Source organism: Pyrus communis, chromosome 5 (assembly GCF_963583255.1).
Source record: "Pyrus communis chromosome 5, drPyrComm1.1, whole genome shotgun sequence".
In the NCBI taxonomy this organism is placed as follows: domain Eukaryota; kingdom Viridiplantae; phylum Streptophyta; class Magnoliopsida; order Rosales; family Rosaceae; genus Pyrus; species Pyrus communis.
Genome location: NC_084807.1, coordinates 7,743,317 through 7,769,864, shown reverse-complemented (window position 1 = coordinate 7,769,864; position 26,548 = coordinate 7,743,317). Strand labels below are relative to the sequence as shown.

Genomic DNA, 26,548 nt, shown 5'->3' with positions numbered 1-26,548 from the left:
TTTTCGTGTAACACCTGTTATCTTAACGGGTCGTGTCGTGTCACACCCGTTATCTTAACGGGTCCTTAACAGGTCGGGTCACTTTACCCAACGGGTAAAGTGACCCGACCCGTTATAACCCGTTATGACCCGTTAAGAAAAAAATATTTTTTTTTAAATTTGCACATATCACACATTGCCACATAAATATTACTTCAAAACATTAAAACATTTGTCGTTTAAGTACTATATCTACATTCGAAAATAAGAGCCTAATAAAAAAATAATACATACACTACTAATCTATTACAAATATTAAATGTGCAAGGATATGCAAAATGAAAGAGTTTTTGTTTTCAAGATTGTAAGTCTTTCTCAAAAGTTTACACCTCTATCTACAAAATCTTCAATTTACATCGATCATCATGAAATTGTATTGAAACTTTGGCTTCATCTATTGCCTTGAAGAGTTATGTTGAAGATGTTTTCAGTAAGGTTTTCCACGTCAGAACTCTCTTCCGCATAAACTAAGTATAGAAAAACCAAACATTAAAAATCATTCAAATTATGAGAAGTTTACCAAAATAATTATGAAAAGAAATAAAATAATAATACTATACCATATAAAAATATATTAAAATAACCGTTAAATCGTGATTTTTCGTATATAACCGTCGAAAAGCTTTGTTCCATTCCTTGATCTCTGAATGTTTGTTTTTTGTGATTTTTTGTTGATGTGATCTCCAAGCATATACAAACAAGTTTGACGGTTTGGATCGTTGAAATTAGTTTTGGAGAATTCGTATCCCAACAAAACGATAGATTGACTAACACTTAGAGTTTATTTATACTTTCATTGAGTACAACATAAGATTTTGTGGTATCCACTTGTGTAAATATTTTAAATTGAAGATCGAATTCATTCATTGTATTCATATAGGGTCAAGGAGTGTACCTGTAAAAAATCATCAAAATCGGAGTTAAAATAACCGTTAAATCGTGATTTTTCGTTTATAACCGTCGAAAAGCTTTGTTCCGTTACTTGATCTTTGAATGTTTGTTTTTTGTGATTTTTTGTTGATGTGATCTCCAAGCATATACAAACAAGTTTGACGGTTTGGATCGTTAAAATTAGTTTTCGAGAATTTGTATCCCAACAAAACGATAGATTAACTAACACTTAGAGTTTATTTATACTTTCATTGAGTACAACATAAGATTTTGTGGTATCCACTTTTATAAATATTTTAAATTGAAGATCAAATTCATTCATTGTATTCATATAGGGTCAAGGAGTGTACCTGTAAAAAATCATCAAAATCAGAGTTAAAATAACCGTTAGATCGTGATTTTTCGTTTATAACCGTCGAAAAGCTTTGTCCCGTTACTTGATCTCTGAATGTTTGTTTTTTGTGATTTTTTGCTAATGTGATCTCCAAGCATATACAAACAAGTTTTACGGTTTGGATCGTTGAAATTAGTTTTGGAGAATTCGTATCCCATCAAAACGATAGATTGACTAACACTTAGGGGGCGTTTGTTGCGCTGGACTATCTCGGACTGGATTAGCTTCAATGATTAAGCTGGACTGGCTTAGACTAGACTAAACTGGACTAACTTAGTGAAGCGTTTGGTGCAGTATTGGACTAAGAAGCTAGATAATAACAAATTATAATATTATATTATTTAATATATAAATTATTAATATTTTATTATGATCTTATCTTTTTCTTCATTTTTTCCTACCATTTCCTCGTTAAATTGGATGAAGTTAGCACCGCCAAAAAATTCATCACCATCCCTGGACCGAGATCTTAGCTTTGAATGCTCGAATCTGTCATGGATTTGAAGAAGCCCAAACAGGCCGAGACTTCCAGGCCATTTTCCAGCCACATTCGACCACATTTTGGCCTCGATTCAAGTAAAATCGTAATCTTGTCACTCCCAGCTTCAATTTGGTATATTTTGTATGAAAGTTAGTTGTGAAATGGATCTGAAAGAGAGTCGGAAAGTTAATGATTGATCTAGGTGACCGGAGATGACGAGGAGTCTGTCGAGAGTGGTCGTTGAGCATGACAAGGATGAGAAAGAGAAGATAGTCTTAGCTAGTCCCATGGTTATTGGGGGGTCTCACTAAGACCTCTTAGTGAAGGGTTTTGTCCATGCTAGTCCCCTTTAGTCTCATTAATGTTAGTTCCAGCATGGAACAAACACAGTATTGGACTAATAGCTAGTCCAGTCCAGTCCAGTCCAACTTAGTGAGGGCAAACAAACGCCCCCTTAGAGTTTATTTATACTTTCATTAAGTATAACATAAGATTTTGTGGTATCCACTTGTGTAAATATTTTAAATTGAAGATCGAATTCATTCATTGTATTCATATAGGGTCAAGGAATGTACCTGTAAAAAATCATCAAAATCGGAGTTAAAATAACCGTTAAATAGTGATTTTTCGTTTATAACCGTCGAAAAGCTTTTTCCCGTTACTTGATCTCTGAATGTTTGTTTTTTGTGATTTTTTTTTTATGTGATCTCCAAGCATATACAAACAAGTTTGACGGTTTGGATCGTTGAAATTAGTTTTGGAGAATTCGTATCCCAACAAAATGATAGATTGACTAACACTTAGAGTTTATTTATACTTTCATTGAGTACAACATAAGATTTTGTGGTATCCACTTGTGTAAATATTTTAAATTGAAGATCGAATTCATTCATTGTATTCATATAGGATCAAGGAGTGTACCTGTAAAAAAATCATCAAAATCAGAGTTAAAATAACCGTTAGATCGTGATTTTTCGTTTATAACCGTCGAAAAGTTTTGTCCCGTTACTTGATCTCTGAATGTTTGTTTTTTGTGATTTTTTGCTGATGTGATCTCCAAGCATATACAAACAAGTTTGACGGTTTGGATCGTTGAAATTAGTTTTGGAGAATTCGTATCCCATCAAAACGATAGATTGACTAACACTTAGAGTTTATTTATACTTTCATTAAGTATAACATAAGATTTTGTGGTATCCACTTGTGTAAATATTTTAAATTGAAGATCGAATTCATTCATTGTATTCATATAGGGTCAAGGAATGTACGTGTAAAAAATCATCAAAATCGGAGTTAAAATAACCGTTAAATCGTGATTTTTCGTTTATAACCGTCGAAAAGCTTTGTCCCGTTACTTGATCTCTGAATGTTTGTTTTTTGTGATTTTTTGTTGATGTGATCTCCAAGCATGTACAAACAAGTTTGGCGGTTTGGATCGTTGAAATTAGTTTTGGAGAATTCGTATCCCAACAAAACGATAGATTGACTAACACTTAGAGTTTATTTATACTTTCATTAAGTATAACATAAGATTTTGTGGTATCCACTTGTGTAAATATTTTAAATTTAAGATCGAATTCATTCATTGTATTCATATAGGGTCAAGGAATGTACCTGTAAAAAATCATCAAAATCGAAGTTAAAATAACCGTTAAATCGTGATTTTTCGTTTGTAACCGTCGAAAAGCTTTTTCCCGTTACTTGATATCTGAATGTTTGTTTTTTGTGATTTTTTTTTTTTGATGTGATCTCCAAGCATATACAAACAAGTTTGACGGTTTGGATCGTTGAAATTAGTTTTGGAGAATTTGTATCCCAACAAAACGATAGATTGACTAACACTTAAAGTTTATTTATACTTTCATTAAGTAGAACATAAGATTTTGTGGTATCCACTTGTGTAAATATTTTAAATTGAATATCGTATTCATTCATTGTATTCATATAGGGTCAAGGAGTGTACCTGTAAAAAATCATCAAAATCGGAGTTAAAATAACCGTTAAATCATGATTTTTCGTTTATAACCGTCGAAAAGCTTTGTCCCGTTACTTGATCTCTGAATGTTTGTTTTTTGTGATTTTTTGTTAATGTGATCTCCAAGCATATACAAACAAGTTTGATGGTTTGGATCGTTGAAATTAGTTTTGGAGAATTCGTATCCCATCAAAACGATAGATTGACTAATACTTAGAGTTTATTTATACTTTCATTAAGTATAACATAAGATTTTGTGGTATCCATTTGTGTAAATATTTTAAATTGAAGATCGAATTCATTCATTGTATTCATATAGGGTGAAGGAATGTACCTGTAAAGAGTCATCAAAATCGGAGTTAAAATAACCGTTAAATCGTGATTTTTTGTTTATAACAGTCGAAAAGCTTTGTCCCGTTACTTGATCTCTGAATGTTTGTTTTTTGTGATTTTTTGTTGATGTGATCTCCAAGCATATACAAACAAGTTTGACGGTTTGGATCGTTGAAATTAGTTTTGGAGAATTCGTATCCCAACAAAACAATAGATTGACTAACACTTAGAGTTTATTTATACTTTCATTAAGTAAAACAATAGATTTTTTGGTATCCACTTGTGTAAATATTTTAAATTGAAGATCGAATTCATTCATTGTATTCATATAGGGTCAAGGAATGTACCTGTAAAAAATCATCAAAATCAGAGTTAAAATAGCCGTTAAATCGTAATTTTTTGTTTATAACCGTCGAAAAGCTTTGTCCCATTACTTGGTCTCTGAATGTTTGTTTTTTGTGATTTTTTGTTAATGTGATCTCCAAGCATATACAAACAAGTTTGACGGTTTGGATCATTGAAATTAGTTTTGGAGAATTCATATCCCAACAAAACGATAGATTGACTAACACTTAAGAGTTTATTTATACTTTCATTAAGTATAACATAAGATTTTGTGGTATCCACTTGTGTAAATATTTTAAATTGAAGATCGAATTCATTCATTGTATTCATATAGGGTCAAGGAGTGTACCTGTAAAAAATCATCAAAATCGGAGTTAAAATAACCGTTAGATCGTGATTTTTTGTTTATAACCGTCGAAAAGGTTTGTCCCGTTACTTGATCTCTGAATGTTTGTTTTTTGTGATTTTTTGCTGATGTGATCTCAAAGCATATACAAACAAGTTTGATGGTTGGGATCGTTGAAATTAGTTTAAGAGAATTCGTATCCCATAAAAACAATAGATTAACTAACACTTAGAGTTTATTTATACTTTCATCAAGTATAACATAATATTTTGTAGTATCCACTTCTGTAAATATTTTAAATTGAAGATCAAATTCATTCATTGTATTCATATAGGGTCAAGGAGTGTACCTGTAAAAAATCATCAAAATCGGAGTTAAAATAACCGTTAGATCGTGATTTTTTGTTTATAACCGTCGAAAAGGTTTGTCCCGTTACTTGATCTCTGAATGTTTGTTTTTTGTGATTTTTTGCTGATGTGATCTCAAAGCATATACAAACAAGTTTGATGGTTGGGATCGTTGAAATTAGTTTAAGAGAATTCGTATCCCATCAAGTTCCAATGGTGTACATATATATACATATATATATATTTATTTATTTATTAAGTAGATTTAAATCTATTTATTTTGTACGTATAATTGACTGGTACACGGAGTAGTATATCACATGTATCATTATAAAAATAGTGAGATATGTCATATGTGTGATAAAAAGTTAATAACTTAAAAAAAAATAAATAAAAAAATTTCTCACCACTTCTATTAATTTTCATTTTTCCCTCTCTTTTTTGTTTCCTTTTCAACTTTTCTTATAATTTTCACTTTTCCCTCTAGCATCTTTCCTTAATTCCCTCACTTTTTTGTTTCATTTTCAACTTTTCTTATCATTTTCATTTTCCCTCTATTTTTCTTCAAAAAGGGCGGCAGGAATGGAATGGAATGGAATCAAATCAATGGTTGCATCATGCATATTAATTAATAATTATTATAGTTTTTATAAAATTTAATTCAAAATTAAATATATATATATATAATTATATAATTATTATAGATAGTTAATATTTTGGGGGTATAATTATTATAGTATATATAATTATTTTAATTATTATAGACTTTATAGTTAATTTAATATATATATATATATATTTATTTATTATAGTTTTTAGGGGTATAAAATTGTTATTATCTTAACAGGTGCTTATCGGGTTACCCGATAACGACCCGAACACCTGTTAATTTCGTGTCGTGTCGGGTCGGGTTATCGGGTCGTGTCAGGAATTGCCAAGCCTAGGTATCAGGGAAAGGGAAGGGTGTCGATGGGTGAGGGGTGGAGGGGATGGAGGGGTGGAAGGGGTGGAAAGGGTAGAAGGGGTTCTGGGTTTTTTTTTTTCAAAACTTTTATTTAATTAATTATTTTAATATTTTAAATTCAGGTGAGAAATTTTTTTTTTTTTGCACTTTAAATTTCCACGTGGACCCCTTAATGACACATGGCGCTCAGTCATTGTCCACATGGGCGCCACATCATCAATTAACGGAAGACTTAACAGCCAGACTAACATATGTATGAGACTGTCCCAAAATTAACACTTTAGGTATGAATCTAGAACGAAAAAAAACTTCATGTAATAAATGTTGAAAACCACGAAATTTGAGGATAGTAAACTAAATTTACCCTTTTTTTTAATGTGCCTTTTTTTAGGGGAATATTTTTTGCTTGTTGATAATGTTTGGAAATTAATCTTCACGTTTGAAATTTATGGTCTCCCATGTTTGAGACTCGAATGGAATTTTTCATTTTAATTAGTGGTTGTTTTTACAAATTTATATTGTTCCTGTTTGACAATAAGAGAGGATCTTGTGTTTGCTTGACTTCACATCGGTGTTATTGGAGCTTGATTTAAAGAGTGCAATTAATATGAATAATGCACATGGAGAATGTTTTTCTGCAGCAAGCTGTATTTTGGAAGAGATTGGTTTCGAAGCATAAGCTGTATTTTGGAAGAGATTGGTTTCGAAGTTTTAATTCTGCTTGGCAGCAATTAGATAGCAACCAAGCAACTCATCAGGTTGTGAAGAAAAGGAATTGTGACTTTCTTTCGTGGATTCAGGATCCTCCAGTATGGCTGGTACATTTTCTTGATACATATATGGTTTTTCCTAAATGATTGTTTGAGAATGGAGTGCGAATTTGGTTCGTGTGCTGCAAAAAACACAAACAATATTTGGTACGTTCTCAGATTTATTTTTCCCTGCAATTTTTTCGTTGATTGTCTCCGATCTGTGCTTTAACTTTTCAAAGCCTATGCCATCAATTTCAAAATTCTATTCCCCATCTTTCCCATCCTCCTCCTCTTTGGCTTCCCTCAAACCCATCAGATTTTAGATCAATAGCTACTTACCTTGAATGCATTTTGATGCGATAATCTCGGGATGTTCGTAGAGCTTTGGTGCAGATGTTCACACCACCACCTCTCATGGATCAGGAAGTGCATTTTGTCCCAGTTCGGGTGTTCATTTCGACCCAGGCCTTAGCATGGACTGAGGGCAGAAGAGATGAAATCAGAAGATGGCTCAGCATACAGGCTAGAAAATCTCTCACAGAGAAGGAGAGAGACTCACAGTGGGAGAGAAAAACATACTTCATCTGTTATTAACTAATGCTCATATGCTCTTCTCCAACCTCTCATATTTCAAAAATATTATTCGTTAAAAATAAATTCTAACCAAATTATTATGAGTACTGAGAGAGGGATCCTTGAGGTTTTCTATTTTAGTGCATGAGGAAGCATGGTTGGTTAGAGTTGATTTTTCTAACCTCCCATCAGTATTTCTACGCAATAAAGTTTGAAATCCCCATATTTCCTCCCTAAAAATAAAAAATAAAAAAATAAAAGTCTATGCAATCAGATAGACTCAATAGTTGGGATTTAAATTTTCACTTTTTAATTTCAGTTTTTATTTTTATGAATATAAGCAATTCGTGATTTTTTAATTACTTTTTGAAATCAAAACATAAAAAATTAACTAATCTGTTCAAACTGGGCTTATTAAATGAGCTTCTAGGTAATATTGAGGGAGATTATGTTAAAAATACGTATAAAATCCGTGAATTTTACATATATTAACAAAAATATTTAAGAATAACGTGTAGTGTACTAAACATAAAAGTACATATATATGTTGTGGGACCCTCATTTTCGTATCGCCGTACAAGGCAAATGAAGCAATGAAGACCGGATCTCCAATTAAAGAATGGAGGAATCAAGACTCGGACCTCGGGGTCTAAGCTGTTAGATCAACATGGTTATAATGACCTATACGATTTGGACCGGATCGTCTAAAGGTACCATCAAAATAATCAATCTAATAGGCACCAAAACAGTAGACAAGGGCCACCATTGTAGAGACCTACTAGGCCTTCAAGGAACGTAACTCCTAATCCTACTTTGATTAGAAGAAAATCCTGGGAATTCCTATTATTATGAGAATTAGTGTGTGCTCCAAGTAATCATTAGCCTAATGGAAAGGGAATATCTTCTTAGATTTCCTATTAGGATTCTCCCGGCTTTAATGCGGATTTTTATCCTCATAAGGACTCTCATTGAACCCTATAAATACGTCATTTAGGGTTTAAGGTAAAGGTATCACATTCTACACTCTATTCTACTACTTGACACTATAAACACTTTCGTAACTTGATAGTCACAGGGTCCTTAGTCAGTACCTCCCTGGTGCCTAGGTTCTTTTATGATCTCTTCTTCTTGTCTTGTAGGTGGCCGATGATTGTTTGTATACTAAATGATGGTGTGCAAATTTGATTCCAAAATACGTGAATAGTATGTATACCATATTTTGGAGTCTTTAAAATGTATGATTTAGCTAATCATTAAGCCATGTAAGAAATGAGAAAATATTTTAAAGAAACTACGTGAGTATATATATAATAAAGAGATATGTAAATATATATTCTACACCAAATTATTGGCAACGATGCTAATTATACAATAGAATTGCGCGGTTGCTGCCGATCGACGCGTAGAAGTACAAGGCTTACTGAAAAAAATAGAGCGCGCACGTACATAACGAAAACACGAGCAAGAAATTAGAATTATATGTATAAAAAAGTTTTTCGGTTATACAACCTTAGTTTTGCGTTATATATATATATATAATCTATTTGTGGGCTTATTAAAATACATTATTTCGAATCTTTGATGTCATCAGTCGGCTAATATTCCCTTAGCACAATATAACATAAATCATCGGCTAGATTGTGAGTTTAATCATATGGTACTTCTTGTCTAAATATTTGCCTTGTTCAAAAGTTGTACACAAACATACAAAATTGTACGTTTGGTCACTTTTTTTTTTGAGTACATTGATATTTTTTCATTAAGGAGAGGGAGAGTTCGGCTAAGTCACACATTGGACAACCTAATTTGGTATCAAATTCACCATCCACGAGATTCGAACCTAAGACCTATCACTTTCAAGTGAACAGGAATACTACCAGACCGTTTTGCTGAATGACCAACCCTTATTAAAGACCTTAAATATTTTTTCGCCTTAATGATTTGAATCTTGATGTGGCAAACTTATTTTATACATGAAGATCTATACACACTTCTAAAAAGATATGATTCCCTTCAAACGAAGGAACTTGATATATGTATAATCCCAGGCAATATATTTGTGATAATTCCAAGTGGCTTCTGGCTAAAATGATTTCTGAAAATGGAATAACAACTTACTTTAGTCTCTGATAATGAAAATCGATAGAAGTGGTCCTTAAGTTTGCCCATCGTAAATTATTTTAGTCATTTCATGAAAAATCGGTCAATATCCTCGTTAACTGAAAGAGTTAGTTTGACAAACATACCCTTAAAAATGTGGCCATATGGTTGTTTACGTGACAATTTAACGAGAATATTGATAGATTTTTCATAGACCGACCAAAATAATTTACGGTGGACAAACTTAATGACCACTTCTATTGATTTTCATTGTTCAAGAAAATTGAGAAGTTATGCAAATCTCAGTGATCATTTTTATTAAAAAAGAAAAATCATCCGCCGGCTTCTAGTTGGAGTCATTATCAAGTATGCTGCCACCAAGACACCAACTTACTTTGAGATACAATAATTCAGGCCAAGGAAATGACCTGTGCTGTGTCATTGCCCGGTGTCATTTCCCGGAGCCTGGTCTCCATCCACTTTGGATCTCGATAAAAACCTTGTCAAGACTTTCAACCCAGTTCAAGGGAAAAAGAGAGTCTCATACCTCTAAATTAAATAGAAATACTATCCTCAAAACGCAAATAAGAAATTATATCAGGAGATTCTTCAAACCATGAAGCTTGAGTATCCAAAGTTAATCCCAATCTCACGAGCCGATGTGCAATCTTTTTCGTCTCACGTCGACCAAACATAGCCTTCCAATTCTGAAAAGACTGCAACATTTGCCTGGCGTCAAGCAAAACATTACCAAACATACCACTGCATAGCGCTACCTTGTCACTCTGCAAAGCATTAATAACCATCATTGCATCCCGCTGCACTTCTAGTTGCGTCACTCCCAGATTACGCGCAAATAGAACTGCTGCCCGAGCAGCCATGATTTCTGCCAAAATTGCCGAGCTAACTCCTCCTCATCTCGCACCACGACACCAACACCCCCCTCTTTCGCCTATTTCATCCCACGCCCCATCAAAGTTACATTGAACCCATCCCACACCAGGTTTCTCCCATTTATGAGGGGTTGTCCGACTGCTGCCCTGCTTCGAATCATGGCATTTCCTAAATTCCTGCAACCACGCTTGTGATTTGCAAACAATTTGCACCTGATTCAATGCCCTTCCATTCCATAAAAAAGAGTTGCGTTCTTTCCAGATACTCCATATTAGAATCAAAGCTAGATCAAAACTTTGACTGTAAGTAACCCTGCCACCTCCACCAACCACATACGGAAACCACCATGGAATTGTCGGTCCGTTCGCAAGCATAGAGGCCATTTGAAATCACTGTTTTCGAAATATATAAAAAAAATAAATGATATATATGAGTCACTGACAAATGGATGAATCAATTAATTAAACCCAAGAAATTAGTAACTTAATTATTTAGTAAACAAATATTGTGACATTTAATGCATGTGGGAAACCTTAATCAATAATGAAGTTCCATGGAAATGATAACAGTACTGTTAAGAAAGTTACAAATCTGAGCATGCCTCATTGCCCACATATAAACACACACAACACAAGGCCTAAACCACAACAACACTGCTCCATCCTTCAACCTCCAAATGCCTAATCAAAACCAGCTCGAAAACCCTAATGAGTAAAAATGTATCAAGATATTTGCTTCGATTTTGATTTTGCTCTTTTGGAAAACGACTACAACAACCTTCATAAAGCACCATAGATGTTGCAATAATAACAATGAACCAAAGGAAGCTGGTGGGAGAACTTATAAGAAAAAAAGTCAGCGAAGGCAACAAAGTTGTCAAAGATAAGTTCATGGAAGGTGGTGGTGTGAACACCCGAACCAGAACAAAATGCACTTCCCGATCCATGAGAGATGGTTGTGTGAACATTTGCACTGAAGCTCTACTCACATCCCGAGATTATCGCATCAAAACACGTTCAAAGTAATTGGCTAAGGATCAGAAATCTGGTGGGTTTAAGGAAAGCCGAAGAGGTGGAGGACGGGAAAGATGGGGAATATAAAATGGAATTGATGGCATAAAAATTGAAAGCTAAAGCACATATCGGAGACAATCAATGGAAAAATTGTAGGGAAAACTAAATCTGAGAGCTACCGACCTAGGCCTTAGCAGGGACCGACGGTAGAATAGATGAAATTGAATGACGGCTCAGCATACAAGCTAGAAGATCTCTCACAATGAGAGAGAAAAACTCTCATAGTGGGAGAGAGACTCTCACAATGGAAGGGAAAGATGTACTTCACCCGTTGTTAACTAATGCTCATAAGCTCTTCTCCAAACTCTCTCATATTTCAAAATTATTATTTTTCGATTATAAGTGAGAGATCTTAAATTTGATTTTCATCGAAGATAAATTCTAACTAAATTATTGTGGCTGACTCATACTAAGAAAGAGAGATAGAGAAATCCTAGAGATTTTCTATTTTAGTGCATGAGGGAACATGGTTGGTTAGAGTTGATTTTTCTAACGTATCCCCAAGTATTTATAAGCAATAAAGTTTGAAATCCCCATCATGTTTCCTCTCTACAAATAAAAAAGGATAAAAGTCTACGCAATCAGATATGCTCAATAGTTGGGATTTGAATTTCCACCTTTTGATTTCAGTATTTATAAAAGCTGAAAACTTTAACTATATTTTTCTGTGGATCCAACAATACTCTTTATATAAGCAATTCGTGATTTGCTTAATTATATTTTTGAACTCAAAACATAAAAAAATTAACTAATTTGGTTCAAACTGGGCCTATTAAATGAGCTTCTAGGTAATATTAATGGAGAATATGTTAAAAATACATATAGAATCGAGAAATTTATATATATTAACAAAAATGTTTAAAAATGACGTATGTTAGATATAAGAAGTACATATGTATGTTGTGGGACCCTGATTTTTGTACCACCGTACCAAGGCAAATGAAGCAGTGAAGACTGGATCTCCAATTAAAGAATGGAGGATCCAGGGAAGTGGATTGATTCGAATCAAAACTCCGACCTCAGGGTCTAAAATGTTAGATCAGCATGGTCATAATGACCTATATATATGATCTGGACCGGATCGTATAAAGGTACTATCAAAATAAGTCAATCTAATAGGCAGTAGAACTGTCGACATGGGCCGCCATTGTAGAGACCTGCTAGGCTCTCAAGGCACGTAACTCCTAATCCTACTTTGATTAGGAGAAAATCTTGGGAATTCCTATTATTATGGGAATTAGTATGTGTTCCATGTAATCATTAGCCTAATGGAAAAGGAAATATCTTTCTAGGTTTCCCAATTAGGACTCTCCCGACTTTAATACATATTTCTATCCTCATAAGAACTCTAATTGAATACTATGAATATGCCCTTTATAGGATTTGAGGTAAATGTATGACATTCTACACTTTATTCTACTACTTGTTCTACTACTTGACACTGTAAATGCTGTCATAACTTGATCGTCAAAGTGTCCTTGGTCGGTACCTCCCTGGTGCCTAAGGTCTTTTATGATCTCTTCTTCTTGTCTTATAGGTGGCCGACGATTGTACATATACTAAATGGTGGTGTGCGAATTTGATTTCAATATATGTGAATAGTATATGTACTGTATTTTGGAGTTTTAAAAATGTATGATTTAGCTAATCATTAAGACATGCAAAAAATGAGAAAATATTTTAAAAAAATTACGTAAGTATATATATAATAATTATGTATAATATATATTCTACACGAAATTATCGGCTATGATACTAATTATACAATAGAGTATCTGCATGCCTGGTTGCTGCCAACCCATGTGTAGCGGTACAAGGCTTACTAAGAAATAAAAAATAGAGCAAGCACGTACATAACAAAAACATGAGCAAGAAATTAGAATTATATACATACGATTTCAATTTAAATAACAAGTTTTATGTGTTAGACAAATAAGGAATATGGTTGGAGTCCTTGTGTAATTGTATATAATATTATTCACTATTGGAAGTATAAGCCGTCCTATAAGCCGTCCTACCTACAAAGTATAAGCCGTCCTATAAGCCGTCCTACCTACAAAGTATAAGCCGTCCTACCTACACACTTGTATCCCTTAATTTAGGGTGATTTGATCTTGTTACTTGTAGTCATGTATATAAATCCTTGTAACCTTGTAGAGAAAGATAATGAGAAAAAAAGCATTCTCTTCCATTTTTTTTCCACATTCACGTATCAATAACAAATATATTTTTTAGCCTACATACCTTTTTCTACATGGTATACAGAGCAGGTTTATAACCCTAGCCCTAATTTTTTTTTTCGGCAGCTTTCTCTGCCGTTCCCATGGCTGACTCTTCTTCTTCCGATGGTGTTTTTTCTCTTCATCATTCCGACCACCCGAATCTTGTCCTTGTATCCAAGAAGTTGAATGGTGATAACTACACATCCTGGGCCCATGGCATGCAGCTTTCCTTGAGTGCCAAGAATAAACTTGGTTTCATCACTGGCGATATCCAAGAACCTTCTTCCTCCGACGACCCTGATGCTCACGCGGCTTGGCATCGTTGCAATGACATGATTCTCTCTTGGCTTCTGCATTCCTTGGAACCTGACCTTCAAGAATCTGTGCTTTTTTCCACCTCTGTCCAAGCTGTATGGGATGATCTTCGCGAACGCTTCTCTCAGAGTAATGCTCCACGCATCTTCCAACTCAACCGGGAACTTGCTACAATTTCTCAAGGTTCTTCTTCTATCTCCGCCTATTTTACTCGCCTGAAAGCTCTCTGGGATGAGCTTGCTTCTTATAATGATGGCTGCACGTGCTCTTGCAACGCCAAGCATGACCGTCAACAACTCATGCAATTTTTAATGGGCCTCAACGAATCCTTTGCTGCTGTTCGTGACCAGATTCTTTTAATGAATCCCCTTGCCACTGTTCGTCAGGCATGTTCCTCGGTGTCTCAAGCTGAAAAACAACGCTCCCTGGGCGTCCTTCGCTCTGTCGATCAACCTGCTGCCATGGCTGTTCGTGGCCCGTCCCGTCCCTCCTCTGTTCGTCCTCCCCTCCACTGCACCTATTGCAATTTTGATTATCATACCCAAGACACCTGCCATAAACTTCATGGCTATCCCGTTGGCCATCCCCTCCATGGCCAACCGTGGCGACCACCGCGCCGTGCCACTGCTTCCAGTTCTTCCCGCAGCCATGCACCTTCCAGTCCTCCCCGGCAGCCACGGTTTTCTGCTTCCCGGCCCCATAATTTCACCTAGGCCCATCACGTGCAAGGCACCCAGGCCCTCGCCTCCTCTTCTACTTCAGCGACCCACCAAGTGCACTGGGCCCAGCCCACTTTGCATGACTTGCAGCTTGCTATGCCTGACCTCTCTGCCGAGCAGCACTCCCATGTTTTAGCTGCTCTACGTGACACCACCACCCCTCCTCAGGCCAATGTCGTGCTCACTACTGATTTTGCTCAAGGTTTATTACCTGTCACCTCTCGTCATGGTCAATGGATTCTTGACAGTGGTGCTACGGATCATATTACTTCTTCCGCTTCATGTTTGGTTAATCGTTCTCCTTCACATTTGCTGCCTGTTTCTTTGCCTAGTGGTGCTTCCGCTCCCATTACTTTTACCAGCACTCTTCCTTTAAATTCATCAGTTACTTTGAAGGATGTTTTATGTGTCCCTAATTTCCGAGTGGACCTTTTATCGGTTGGTAAACTTACAGATGGATTATCGTGTTCCATAACCTTCTTTCCTTCTTGGTGTGTTTTGCAGGACTTGGTTTCGAAGGCGATGATTGGTGTGGGTAAGCGACGTGGCGATTTGTATTACCTTGTGGCCCTTACCTCTTCTCTCCCCACCCGTCAACCTCTCTGCAACATCATTACCATCCCCTCCTCCCTCTGGCATAGGCGTCTTGGTCACCCCTCCTCCACTCGTTTGCAAGCTTTAGCATCTAGCTCTCTTAATTGTACTTTTGCTTCTAGTCATATTTGTGATGTTTGTCCGTTGGCAAAACAAACTCGTCAACCTTTTCTTTTGAGTTCAATTTCATCAACTTTCCCTTTTGCTTTAATTCATTGTGATATTTGGGGCCCGAATCGTCAATCTTCTCTTTCTGGTGCTCATTATTTCTTAACCATTGTGGATGATTTTTCTCGCTTTACGTGGGTCTTCCTCATGAAACATAAATCCGACACTCAACAATTAATTAAGGATTTTTTTGCTTATGTCACTACCCAATTCCGCACTACCATCCAATGCATTCTTACTGACAATGGTGGTGAATTTTTATCTCTTCGTAGTTTTTTCTCTGATCATGGGGTGCTTTTACAAACTTCTTATGTTTATACCCCCCAACAAAATGGCGTTGTTGAAAGAAAACATCGTCATCTTCTTGAAACCGCTCGCGCCCTTCGTTTTCAATCCCATCTTCCTATCAAGTTTTGGGGGGAATGTGTTCTTACCGCTACTTATCTCATCAATCGTCTCCCTACCCGTCTTCTCCATCATAAATCCCCATTTGAGGTTCTCTTTTCGAAAACCCCATCTTATGACCACTTCCGCGTCTTTGGTTGTCTGGCATATGCCACCTCTGTCACTCCCACCACCAAATTTTCCCCTCGGGCTCGTCGTTGCATTTTTCTCGGTTATCCTCATGGACAAAAGGCCTTTACGATCTCGACAATCACCGCATTTTCACTAGTCGAGACGTCATCTTTCACGAAACTACTTTCCCTTATGCCGTTTCTCACCCTCCTATCCCATCCTCTTCGCCTACCCTACCCATCCCACCCTCTCTAGACTTTACATATAACCCACCCCTTCCTGCCCCGACGCCTCACCTTCCTCCACCTTCCTCCCCTTCCACGCCTCCCACAGATTCCCTTGCTGCCCCATTACCCGTTCCTCCCCATGCCCCTGCCCTCTCGGCATCCCCTCCTTCCCCCCCCTCCCCCCCCGCTACTTCCTTACCTTTCACCCTTTTACCCACGGACATCCCTACCCCCCCACTACCTACCAATCCTCCCCTTCCCCGCACCTCTTCCCGTACCCATAAACCTCCATCCTATTTAAAAGACTACGTTTGCTCGCAGGTGATTCTGCCATCCCACCCATCTTCGACTTCACAACCCGGTTCTACACAAGGTACGCGATATCCACTTTGTAATTTTCTCTCTTATCACCGTTACTCTCCCAGGCATTTTTCTTACATTAACTCTGTCAGTCGGACTGTGGAGTCTTCCTCCTTTGCCGAGGCTGCCACTGACCCCAATTGGCAACGTGCTATGACTGAGGAGCTTCAAGCTTTACATGCTAATGGTACTTGAACTTTAACTTCCTTGCCCCCTGGCAAAATTCCCATTGGTTATAAGTGGGTGTACAAACTCAAGCACAATTCTGACGGCTCTATTGACCGCTACAAAGCTCGTTTGGTTGCTAAAGGCTTCACTCAGGCTGAAGGTATTGATTATCATGACACTTTTTCTCCTACTGCTAAGATGATTACGGTGCGTTGTCTTCTTGCTCTTGCTGCTAGTCAGTCTTGGTCTCTTCATCAGCTTGATGTTAATAATGCTTTCTTACATGGTGACTTACATGAAGAAATCTATATGTCTCCTCCTCCTGGTCTTCGGCGACAGGGGGAGAATCTTGTGTGTCGCCTTCACAAGTCACTTTATGGTCTTAAGCAGGCTTCTCGCCAATGGTTTGCCAAATTCACTAGTGCCATCATTTCTGCCGGTTTTCAACAATCCAAAGCTGACTATTCATTGTTCACTAAAAAGTCTGGTATTTCTTTCACAGCTTTGCTCATTTATGTGGATGATATTGTGATTACAGGCAATGATGCTAGTGCCATTAATTCTCTGAAGTCTTTTCTCCGTGATCATTTTCGGATAAAAGACCTTGGTGATTTAAAATATTTTTTGGGTATTGAGGTTTCTCGTTCCAAACAAGGGATTTATATTTCTCAACGCAAGTATGCATTAGAGATTCTCAAGGACTATGGTTTTTTGGGAGCACAACCCATTGCTTTTCCTATGGATGACACAAAATTATTTGATAAAGGAGAACTTCTCAAGGATCCTGAAAAGTATCGACGATTAGTAGGTCGGTTAATATATCTCACTATCACTCGGCCGGATATCACCTATTCTGTGCATGTTCTAAGCCGTTTTATGCACGAGCCAAGGATATCTCATATGGATGCTGCGCTTCGTATTGTTCGTTATTTGAAGGCTACTCCAGGTTAAGGTTTATTATTTCGTTCTGACAACCAGACCAAGTTAACTGCGTTTTGTGATTCTGATTGGGCAGGTTGCCTTATCACTCGCCGTTCAACTACTGGGTATTGTGTATCCTTGGGTGGTTCTTTGATTTCTTGGCGGACGAAACGACAGAAAACCGTTTCGCTCTCTTCAGCAGAGGCGGAATATAGGGCCATGGCAGGTGCTTATTGCGAGATAGTTTGGCTTCGTTTTTTGTTGAAGGATTTGAACATTCCTTTGGATGGTCCTTCTATTTTATTTTGTGATAATCAAGTAGCGTTACATATAGCTGCCAATCCTGTTTTTCATGAACGAACTCGTCACATTGAGATGGATTGTCACTTTATACGAGATAAGATTGTAGATGGCACAATAGAGACCAAGCATGTGGGTACGGCACAACAGTTGGCAGACTTGTTTACCAAACCTCTTGGGAAAGAAAAGTTTTCGGGTATGTTACGCAAGTTGGGAGTTCTTGACATCCACTCTCCAACTTGAGGGGGAGTGTTAGACAAATAAGGAATATGGTTGGAGTCCTTGTGTAATTGTATATAATATTATTCACTATTGGAAGTATAAGCCGTCCTATAAGTCGTCCTACCTACAAAGTATAAGCCGTCCTACCTACAAAGTATAAGCCGTCCTATAAGTCGTCCTACCTACAAAGTATAAGCCGTCCTACCTACACACTTGTATCCCTTAATTTAGGGTGATTTGATCTTGTTACTTGTAGTCATGTATATAAATCCTTGTAACCTTGTAGAGAAAGATAATGAGAAAAAAAGCATTCTCTTCCATTTTTTTCCACATTCACGTATCAATAACAAATATATTTTTTAGCCTACATACATTTTTCTACATTATGGTTATACAACCTTAGTTTTGCGTTACATATTAATCTATTTGTGGGCTTATTAAAATATATAACTTCGAATCTTTGATGTCATCGGTCAGCTAATATTCTCTTAGCACAATATAACATAAATCATCGTTGGGGGTTTTGAATACAACGATCAATTTAATCGATCCCACGCAGTTTGTAAGTAACTAAATCTACATCATTTTCATTGGAGACTAATTTAGCTTATGCCAATATACTATTGTAGCTCCATAGGTTGAACACTGAAATGTGCAACCGGGCAACCTTCAAGTGTCTGACCTTTCAGTCATAAAATGAAACGGTGACTACGACATGGAGTAAAAAAAAAAATTCAAGTAACTTGTACCGACTCCATAATATGTTTTCCGATTGCATACTTGCATATCTCATTCCTAAATCATACCTCAACCATTTTGGGCCATTTGTCTAATAAATCTTTTATTTTAACCATATTCCAGTAGACCCCCTTGTACTTTTACTACCTGTAAAAGTAGGGACAAAAACACTTAAAAGTACTTACAAGAGTACAAGGTTATCGTAGTATAGCAACTCAAGTAAGGTCGTTTTCCACAGGGATTGAATGAATAATTTATTTAAATACTGAATCTTAATTAATTATTTGAAAACAAAGATTGGAAAAGGTTGATTTTGAATTTAAAAATAATAAAAACAAATTTAATTAAAAACAATTAAAGAAATTAACTAGAGAACAATATAAAGAAAATCAATTTGTAAAAGTCTAGGGTTCCGCCGTCCCCTTAACAATCCTATGCAATTTTACCAATTACTTATGAATTTCTACATACATGCTTTGAAGATTAGGTTTTCCTAATACATATGTTCCTCGTAATGTTCAAGCGAAAACGTATATCTAACATGCAATCCGTTTGTGATGTTCAGATCAAATATAAACATGCAAGACTCATTAAGCTTTGTAAAATTACTAATCACAAAAAGTCCTCCTCAATTTCAGGGTGATGTTGTCACATCCCAGCCTGGGGCGGATCACTTCCCAGGCCCTGCTCCACCACCGTTAGCACGATATTGTCCGCTTTGGGTTTACCATTCCCTCACGGTTTTATTTTTGGGAACTCACGAGCAATTTCCCAGTGGGTCACCCATCATGGGATTGCTCTAGCCCCCTTCTCGCTTAACATCGGAGTTCCTACAGAATCCGAAGCCAGTGAGCTCCCAAAAGGCCTCGTGCTAGGTAGAGATGAGAATATACATATAAAGATCACTCCCCTGGGCGATATTGTCCGCTTTGGGCTTACCATTCCCTCACGGTTTTGTTTTTGGGAACTCACGAGCAACTTCCCAGTGGGTTACCCATCATGGGATTGCTCTCGCGCGCTACTTGCTTAACTTCGGAGTTCTCATGGAACCCGAAGCCAGTGAGCTCCCAAAAGGCCTCGTGCTAGGTAGATATGGGAATATACATATAAGGATCACTCCCTTGGGTGATGTGGGATGTCACAGATGTTCCAACAGAAATTGCATCAAATTACTTGTCTAAAAACCCTAATGGTTGCGAATCATTAAGACAAGTAGATAGTTTAATCGTGGTGATTAATAATTCAAAGCAAGCATGCATCCATTCATAAGCAAATTAATAAAATCACATATTCATGCTAAGGCTCAAGGCTTCGCCCTAGCAAAAGAACTAGTTACAAACAATCATAGTAAAATATTATTAAGAACAAGAATAGAAAACACCTGACAAATAAACTTGAATTGTCAAAGGCTTATGCGTGCATTTCCACCTCTCCTTCCTTTCTAACCCTAATGGCTAAAAAGTCTTATTTATATTACTACAAAATAAAACCCTAAAAAGTCTTAGAATAAAACTAGTAAACATAATCAAATAATAAAACAGAAAATTAAAGGTTTCCCATTTAAACTGAAATTCAGACTTCTCAAAAAATCAGACTTTTGACCGACCAAATCAACTCCGATTTTGTCCAAAAATGTCTCTTTTGAAAGCTGGAGACGTCCCTACAAATCCTCAGAAGGAATATTTCTCAAAATATGACATCTTGACCTCCAAAATACCCAAAACATCCAGAAACGTCAATCTGGGAAAGCTATGCGCTGGGCCTTTATTTCATCGCCACAGTCAAGCGACTTGGTAGAAAAATCTGAAACTTTGATATAATCATCTTAAAAGAATCACGAACATCCTCCATTTGGAAACAATCTAAAATTCATCCGTTTGATCACTTTTTAATCCAGAGGAAGTCGTATGTCCTACATTGAAAATATATAACAAAGTATCAAAATTCTACCAAAATAACCAATAAACTATAACTAAGAATAGGGTGAAATATATGGTATAATATGGATTCATCACCCCCTGTATTTTTATTTTAACAATGCACATGTCTAACACAAAATTTCCAGAGTGAGTAAGCGATTATCTCGAAGAAGGATGAAGTTTCTGTTTGAGGGTCATTGTCAAAATCAAATTCAGAGAACTCTGCAGAGAGATTGAAAACTGAAGAAACACACACAGCAAAAAGAGGCGGGAAGTGTAAAGGGTGGTAACCATAATTTCATTGCAAGGGAACTAATTTAATAAGCCATTCAAGAGACGAACGCATATTAACTAACAAAACGATTTCATAACAAACAAACAAAATATACGACAAAATATAAAATTATGTTGTCTTGTTGAAGTTGAAGAAAGCATGAAAACACAAAATTGTGGAAAAGGAAAACTTTTATTAATTTGAATGAATAAGCAGTTTACATCTAAGCCAAAATACATGAACATCTCAAATGAATTATGCATCATTACTCCTAAACCTCATCTTAAATTTCAAATAATTTCAAGGCCTCTGTTGCCACCGCAGTGGCGGGCTAATCTGAATGATGGAGTCATCAAGCACCTTGTTCCTACAAACAGGGCACTGCATCTCAGAAGCGAAGGTGAGTCAGGGCTGTGTAGTCGATGGACAACAGGTGAATATTCCTGTACTACCCCTTGTTGGTCCAGAGGGACGGAGGCGATCAGGTGAGTAACGCGTAAGAACCTGCCCTTGGGAGGGGAACAACAGCTGGAAACGGCTGCTAATACCTTGTAGGCTGAGGAGCAAAAGGAGGAATCTGCCCGAGAAGGGGCTCACGTCTGATTAGCTAGTTGGTGAGGCAATAGCTTACCAAGGCAAGTACAACCACTTGTTCAAACAATCCCCACAAAACAAATGACCACATTGAGTCACCACCGGCTCTCTAGCCATCTTCACACACAGATTGCAGTCGAAATACTCTGCAAGTCTCGGGTGGCTAATTCGGACTACTCACAGAGCATAATAAAGCTTTGTCATCATAAGTCTTATGTTCAAGTTCACTTTCATGAGAAGAAGATGAATCACAGGCTGAATGACCGAAGCAGAGGCATCATCAGCATTACAATGACTATGGAAATGCTTGATTTGAGAACCATAAAAGTAATCATATTCTTGTTCTGGTTCTGGAAAGTAAGGTTCTCCGTAATCGTTTTCTTCTGGTTCTGGATAAATAACTTCATGGTATTCAGGTTTACAGTCATCATCCTCTAAATCATCATCAAAATGACAGAATTCCTCATGATCACCGTCAAGTTGAGAGCTTTCGCAATCATGATCGTGACAGATTTCGTCGTGCTAATATTCTGATAAGATCCAAATCTCTAACCCCTTAATCAACCTGCAAGTCACAGAGGATAGAGAGGGAGAGGGAATGAAGAGAGAGAGAGAGCAGAGCTCTTGAATTGTTTTTTGGTTTTGTATTTCTGTTTCTAAATTTCAATCCCCTACATTTGAAGAACTGGGCTCCTTTTATACAGCCATTACACTTTTAAATGCCAGCTGGCGTATTAACAATTCCTCATAGTAATAAAGCATAAAACCTCAGTAATAATTTGGGTCATAACATATTCTTGTTGTGGTTCTGGTCCCAAGTTACATAACCTGAATGATCAGGAGAACAAGCACAACCAACACTTTGCGGACTGTATGCCTTGTACTCAAAAGGGTCATCGTCACGCTTAATTTCAGAACAGAAGAAGAAGAAAAGTGTTGAGATTCTTCTTGTGCGAGATTTCTGAAGCGGAAACGCTTAATTTTCTTGGAACCACGCATCCGAGGATTGGTGGGTTTAAAGGCACACTTGACTTTCGGTGGTATTATGCTTTTATGGTTGGAACTGGATGCCATTGATTCAAACAATGCAGAGAATTAATGCAACGAAATCGAAGAAGAACGAAGAACGTGACACCCAGTATCCAGAGAACGCAAAGCAATTGAAGAAAGAGAAGACTATGCGAAAAAAAGGTCGATTCAAGAGAAGGAAGAAGAAACTGGAAACTGAGAGCATGGAATTTTGACGGCTGAATTCCTAATTCTACTAGGACTAGGGAGGCGTGGTCCGCAAGCTTTCTCCTTTTCGGTTTTTACTTCTATTCTATTTATTAGAAAGAATATAAATTGAATTTTGAATTTTGAATTTGAGAAATAAAATGGGGAATAAATCGCTGTCGGTAATGTGCCGACTTGGGAGAATTTGGTTTGCACCAAAACCCCAACAGGTTCAATAAATTTTATGGGCCAATGACCCAAATTACCCTCCCAAATCACAAAGAATTTCCTAAACATGTCCAAAATTGCGACTATTTTTTTCCTCCCATTTCGATTGCGAATTAATAAGCAAGCCATTTGAGTAATCACAATCTATCTTCTTACCCTTTTGATCCAATAATTGTCCATATTTCTAGTTTATTGTCCCGATTAATACTTACGTTTGTATACTTCTACTTTCGATTAATGTTGTCGTTACCTTAAATAAATTTCAAGCCTCCTATTGCAAGAAGTCCTGCTATGCATGATATTGTGACGTTCCAATATCCAACATAGGTTTGCTCACAATTTGTATGGTAAAGACATATAATTAAGCCAAGTCTCGGGGGAAACAATGGTTTAACTTTTACTCAAGTCTTTACTTTGTTGATTTTTTGGTAGCAAACTAGATATATGAAACGAAAGTATATACTATTTACAGTTCACACACCTCGTCATTAGCACATGTTAATTTTATGACACATTTCCTCCAACTCCATGATGGTTAGTAACGGATGGCTCTATGTCAATGGAGTTGCACTAAAGGAAGATTTGATCGCACAACTGCCCACATGTATTGAATTTAACTGTGAGCACCAGACAAACTAGTTATTAGGTTTACTATTTTTCCATTTTTTGGTTAGTGTTCTCCATTCAATTCAACTTCTACTACGAACTTGAGTAGGTAGTGACCACCCACCGTAGATGCACCAAGCAAAACCGTATCCTAACTCTAGGAAGTGATTACCCATCGTGGATATACCAAACATGATCACCCCATTGCGGATAAACCAAACAAAACCATAGGCATAGTTTAATAACGTACACAGTGATCATCCATCGTGGATATACCAAGCATGATCACCCCTAACATTTGCACAGTCCCCCATCACAAATAACCCAAGCAGGACCATCCCTATACCATAGCTACATCGTGCAACCATATCATCACACATCTTTCCTTTCACCTACGCACTTATGATTTACAACGTGAGCACAAACATTATGAATTTCATATGACAAATAAATACCTTGTCATATAGGCATACAAGTTCTACTAAATACTTCTAATAAGGATCTAGGCTCATATTTTCATACTAGTAATCATACATAAGATTCATATCATCTAGAAGTTCATTAAACATGTATATCACAGTAAGGTGCCATTTATACGTGAACCCAAATATACATCAACTGGGATAGCTCGCTAACCAAAATAGGCCCACTAGGCTCTACCGAGTCTCGAGTAATACTAACTTTAGTATTCAAGAATGATTCGGAAGAAGTTGAGAAATTGATCGAAGCCATGCCTTATGATGCTAATGGAATAATTTTGAGTTCTTTTCTTTTTGCATGCGGCCATTATGGGGATGTCACAAGAGTGAATGAAGTTTTAAAGAAGGTGGCCAAGCTGGAGCCAGGGAATGATGGAAACTATGTAATGCTAAAAAATTTGTATGCCAGAAAGAGAAGGTGGAGTGATGCGAAGGAAATTAAGAGGTTGATGAGGAAGAATCAAGCACATAAGGAGATTGGTTGTAGTGTCATAAAGGTTGATTGTAGAATCGAGGAGTTTATGGCTGGGCACAACAGGGTACATACGCATTCAGAAGCGACACATTTAACCTTGCTGCAGTGTTTGAACCATATGATGGGGGAAGGTTCATATTGATTTTATCATTTTATAGAAACGGGGTGAATTGCTTATGACTATATTAGTACAGAGAAAAAAACATGGAAATATCACTACCAACCCGTGCCATGCCAGTTTATCATGTATACAGGGAGGTTAAGAGTTTATCAAGTAATACAGTAAAGCATACAACGGAGAGCAAAGACTTCTCCATTTTAGCAGCGACTTCCATAACTTTTTTGTAAACTCATTCTCCAAACAGCTCGCTTATTAAGCAAGAAAGAAGGAATATATAGGCAACTGCAAGATAGGGAACAACTTCAGATGCCTGTCCTAAGGTAGTAGTTGTCCAAACTTCCAAGCTAAGAAGCAAATTTCAAACGAGGATGGAAATTGGAAAGCCTAAAGATCAGATACCTTGCTTGCACCTACTAAACTGGACATTCACTAAGCCCTCAAACCGCTCTGTCCTCTCTCTCTCTCTCTCTCTCAATACATATATACATACACACATTGTTTTGGACCTGCTGGTACCGAGATTCTAATGAATGGGACAGTCTATGAGTTTCATGGGATTGGGAGGAGGTTGGTGATGAAGATAAGAATGATGGAGATAACAATTGAGCAAAGTTTTCAATTATGGATACAAAGTCAAGCAAACAAGATCAAGCAAAATCATACTTTGTGATTACAAAGTCAAGGGTCTATTGTATAGGCACTCATTGTTGTATAGCCTAGCTTTTATTACATGTAGTTGGATGTAGTTGGGAGCTGCTGCCTTTATTGCATGAGACTCCAGCACTCCTATATAAGGAGTTTCTTGTACCATTTCTAAGTGAGACAGATAAACAGATTATTTCTCCAAAACAGAGTTTAATTATAAGTTTTCAAATACCATTCTCTTCATGGTATCAAGAGCCATTTGTCTAACGACAAACCTCTAACTGTAGTTTTTTTTTTTTTTTTCCTCTTTTGCCTTACCATCTTCTCAACTTTTCTTCAGCTTCCATGGCCGCTTCTTCTCTTCTTACAGGCTCCCTTCCTAATATTTCCTATTTGGTTTCCATCAAACTTGATCGAACCAATTACATGTTGTGGCTTGCCCAATTTAATCCCTTACTGAAAAGTAATGATCTTGTTGGCTATGTTGATGGTACAAAAACATGTCCAACAAAGTTTCTTGAGGATGCTACTACTCTCAATCCCGAGTACGTGACTTGGCAGCGACAAGACCAATAATTGTTGAGTTGGATTAACTTAACTTTGACACCAAATGTGTTTTCCATCGTCGCAACTTGTGACACGTCCCGAGCTATTTGGGATACTTTGAAAACACGATTTGCTTCTCAATCTCACACCCATGTTCTTCAACTTAAGCACTAGATGCAGTCCACTAAAAGAGGTAACATGTCCATTACAGAGTATGATGATGATATTATGGAGCTGATTTTAAATGGTGTTGGTCCTGCTTTCGAAAGTACCGTTACTTCAGTTAAAGCAAGAGAAAATCCTATGAGTCTTGATGATATGGTTGTTTTGCTCTTGAGCGCTAAAAGTTGTATGGAAGACTATAGCACTACTTTCAGTCCTGATCACACTACTACATCTTTCTTTGCACCTTCTGGCTCCTCTACAAATCATGGTCATGGAACCACACTTCACCGTGGTAATGGTCGTA

General features: G+C 37.0%; 1 pseudogene; it reads left to right on the top strand.

Annotated features, from left to right (window-relative positions):
- LOC137734227 (pentatricopeptide repeat-containing protein At2g44880-like) overlaps positions 1-26,109 on the top strand; it is a 36,079-nt pseudogene extending 9,970 nt beyond the window's left edge.
- The last annotated feature ends 439 nt before the right edge of the window (positions 26,110-26,548 follow it).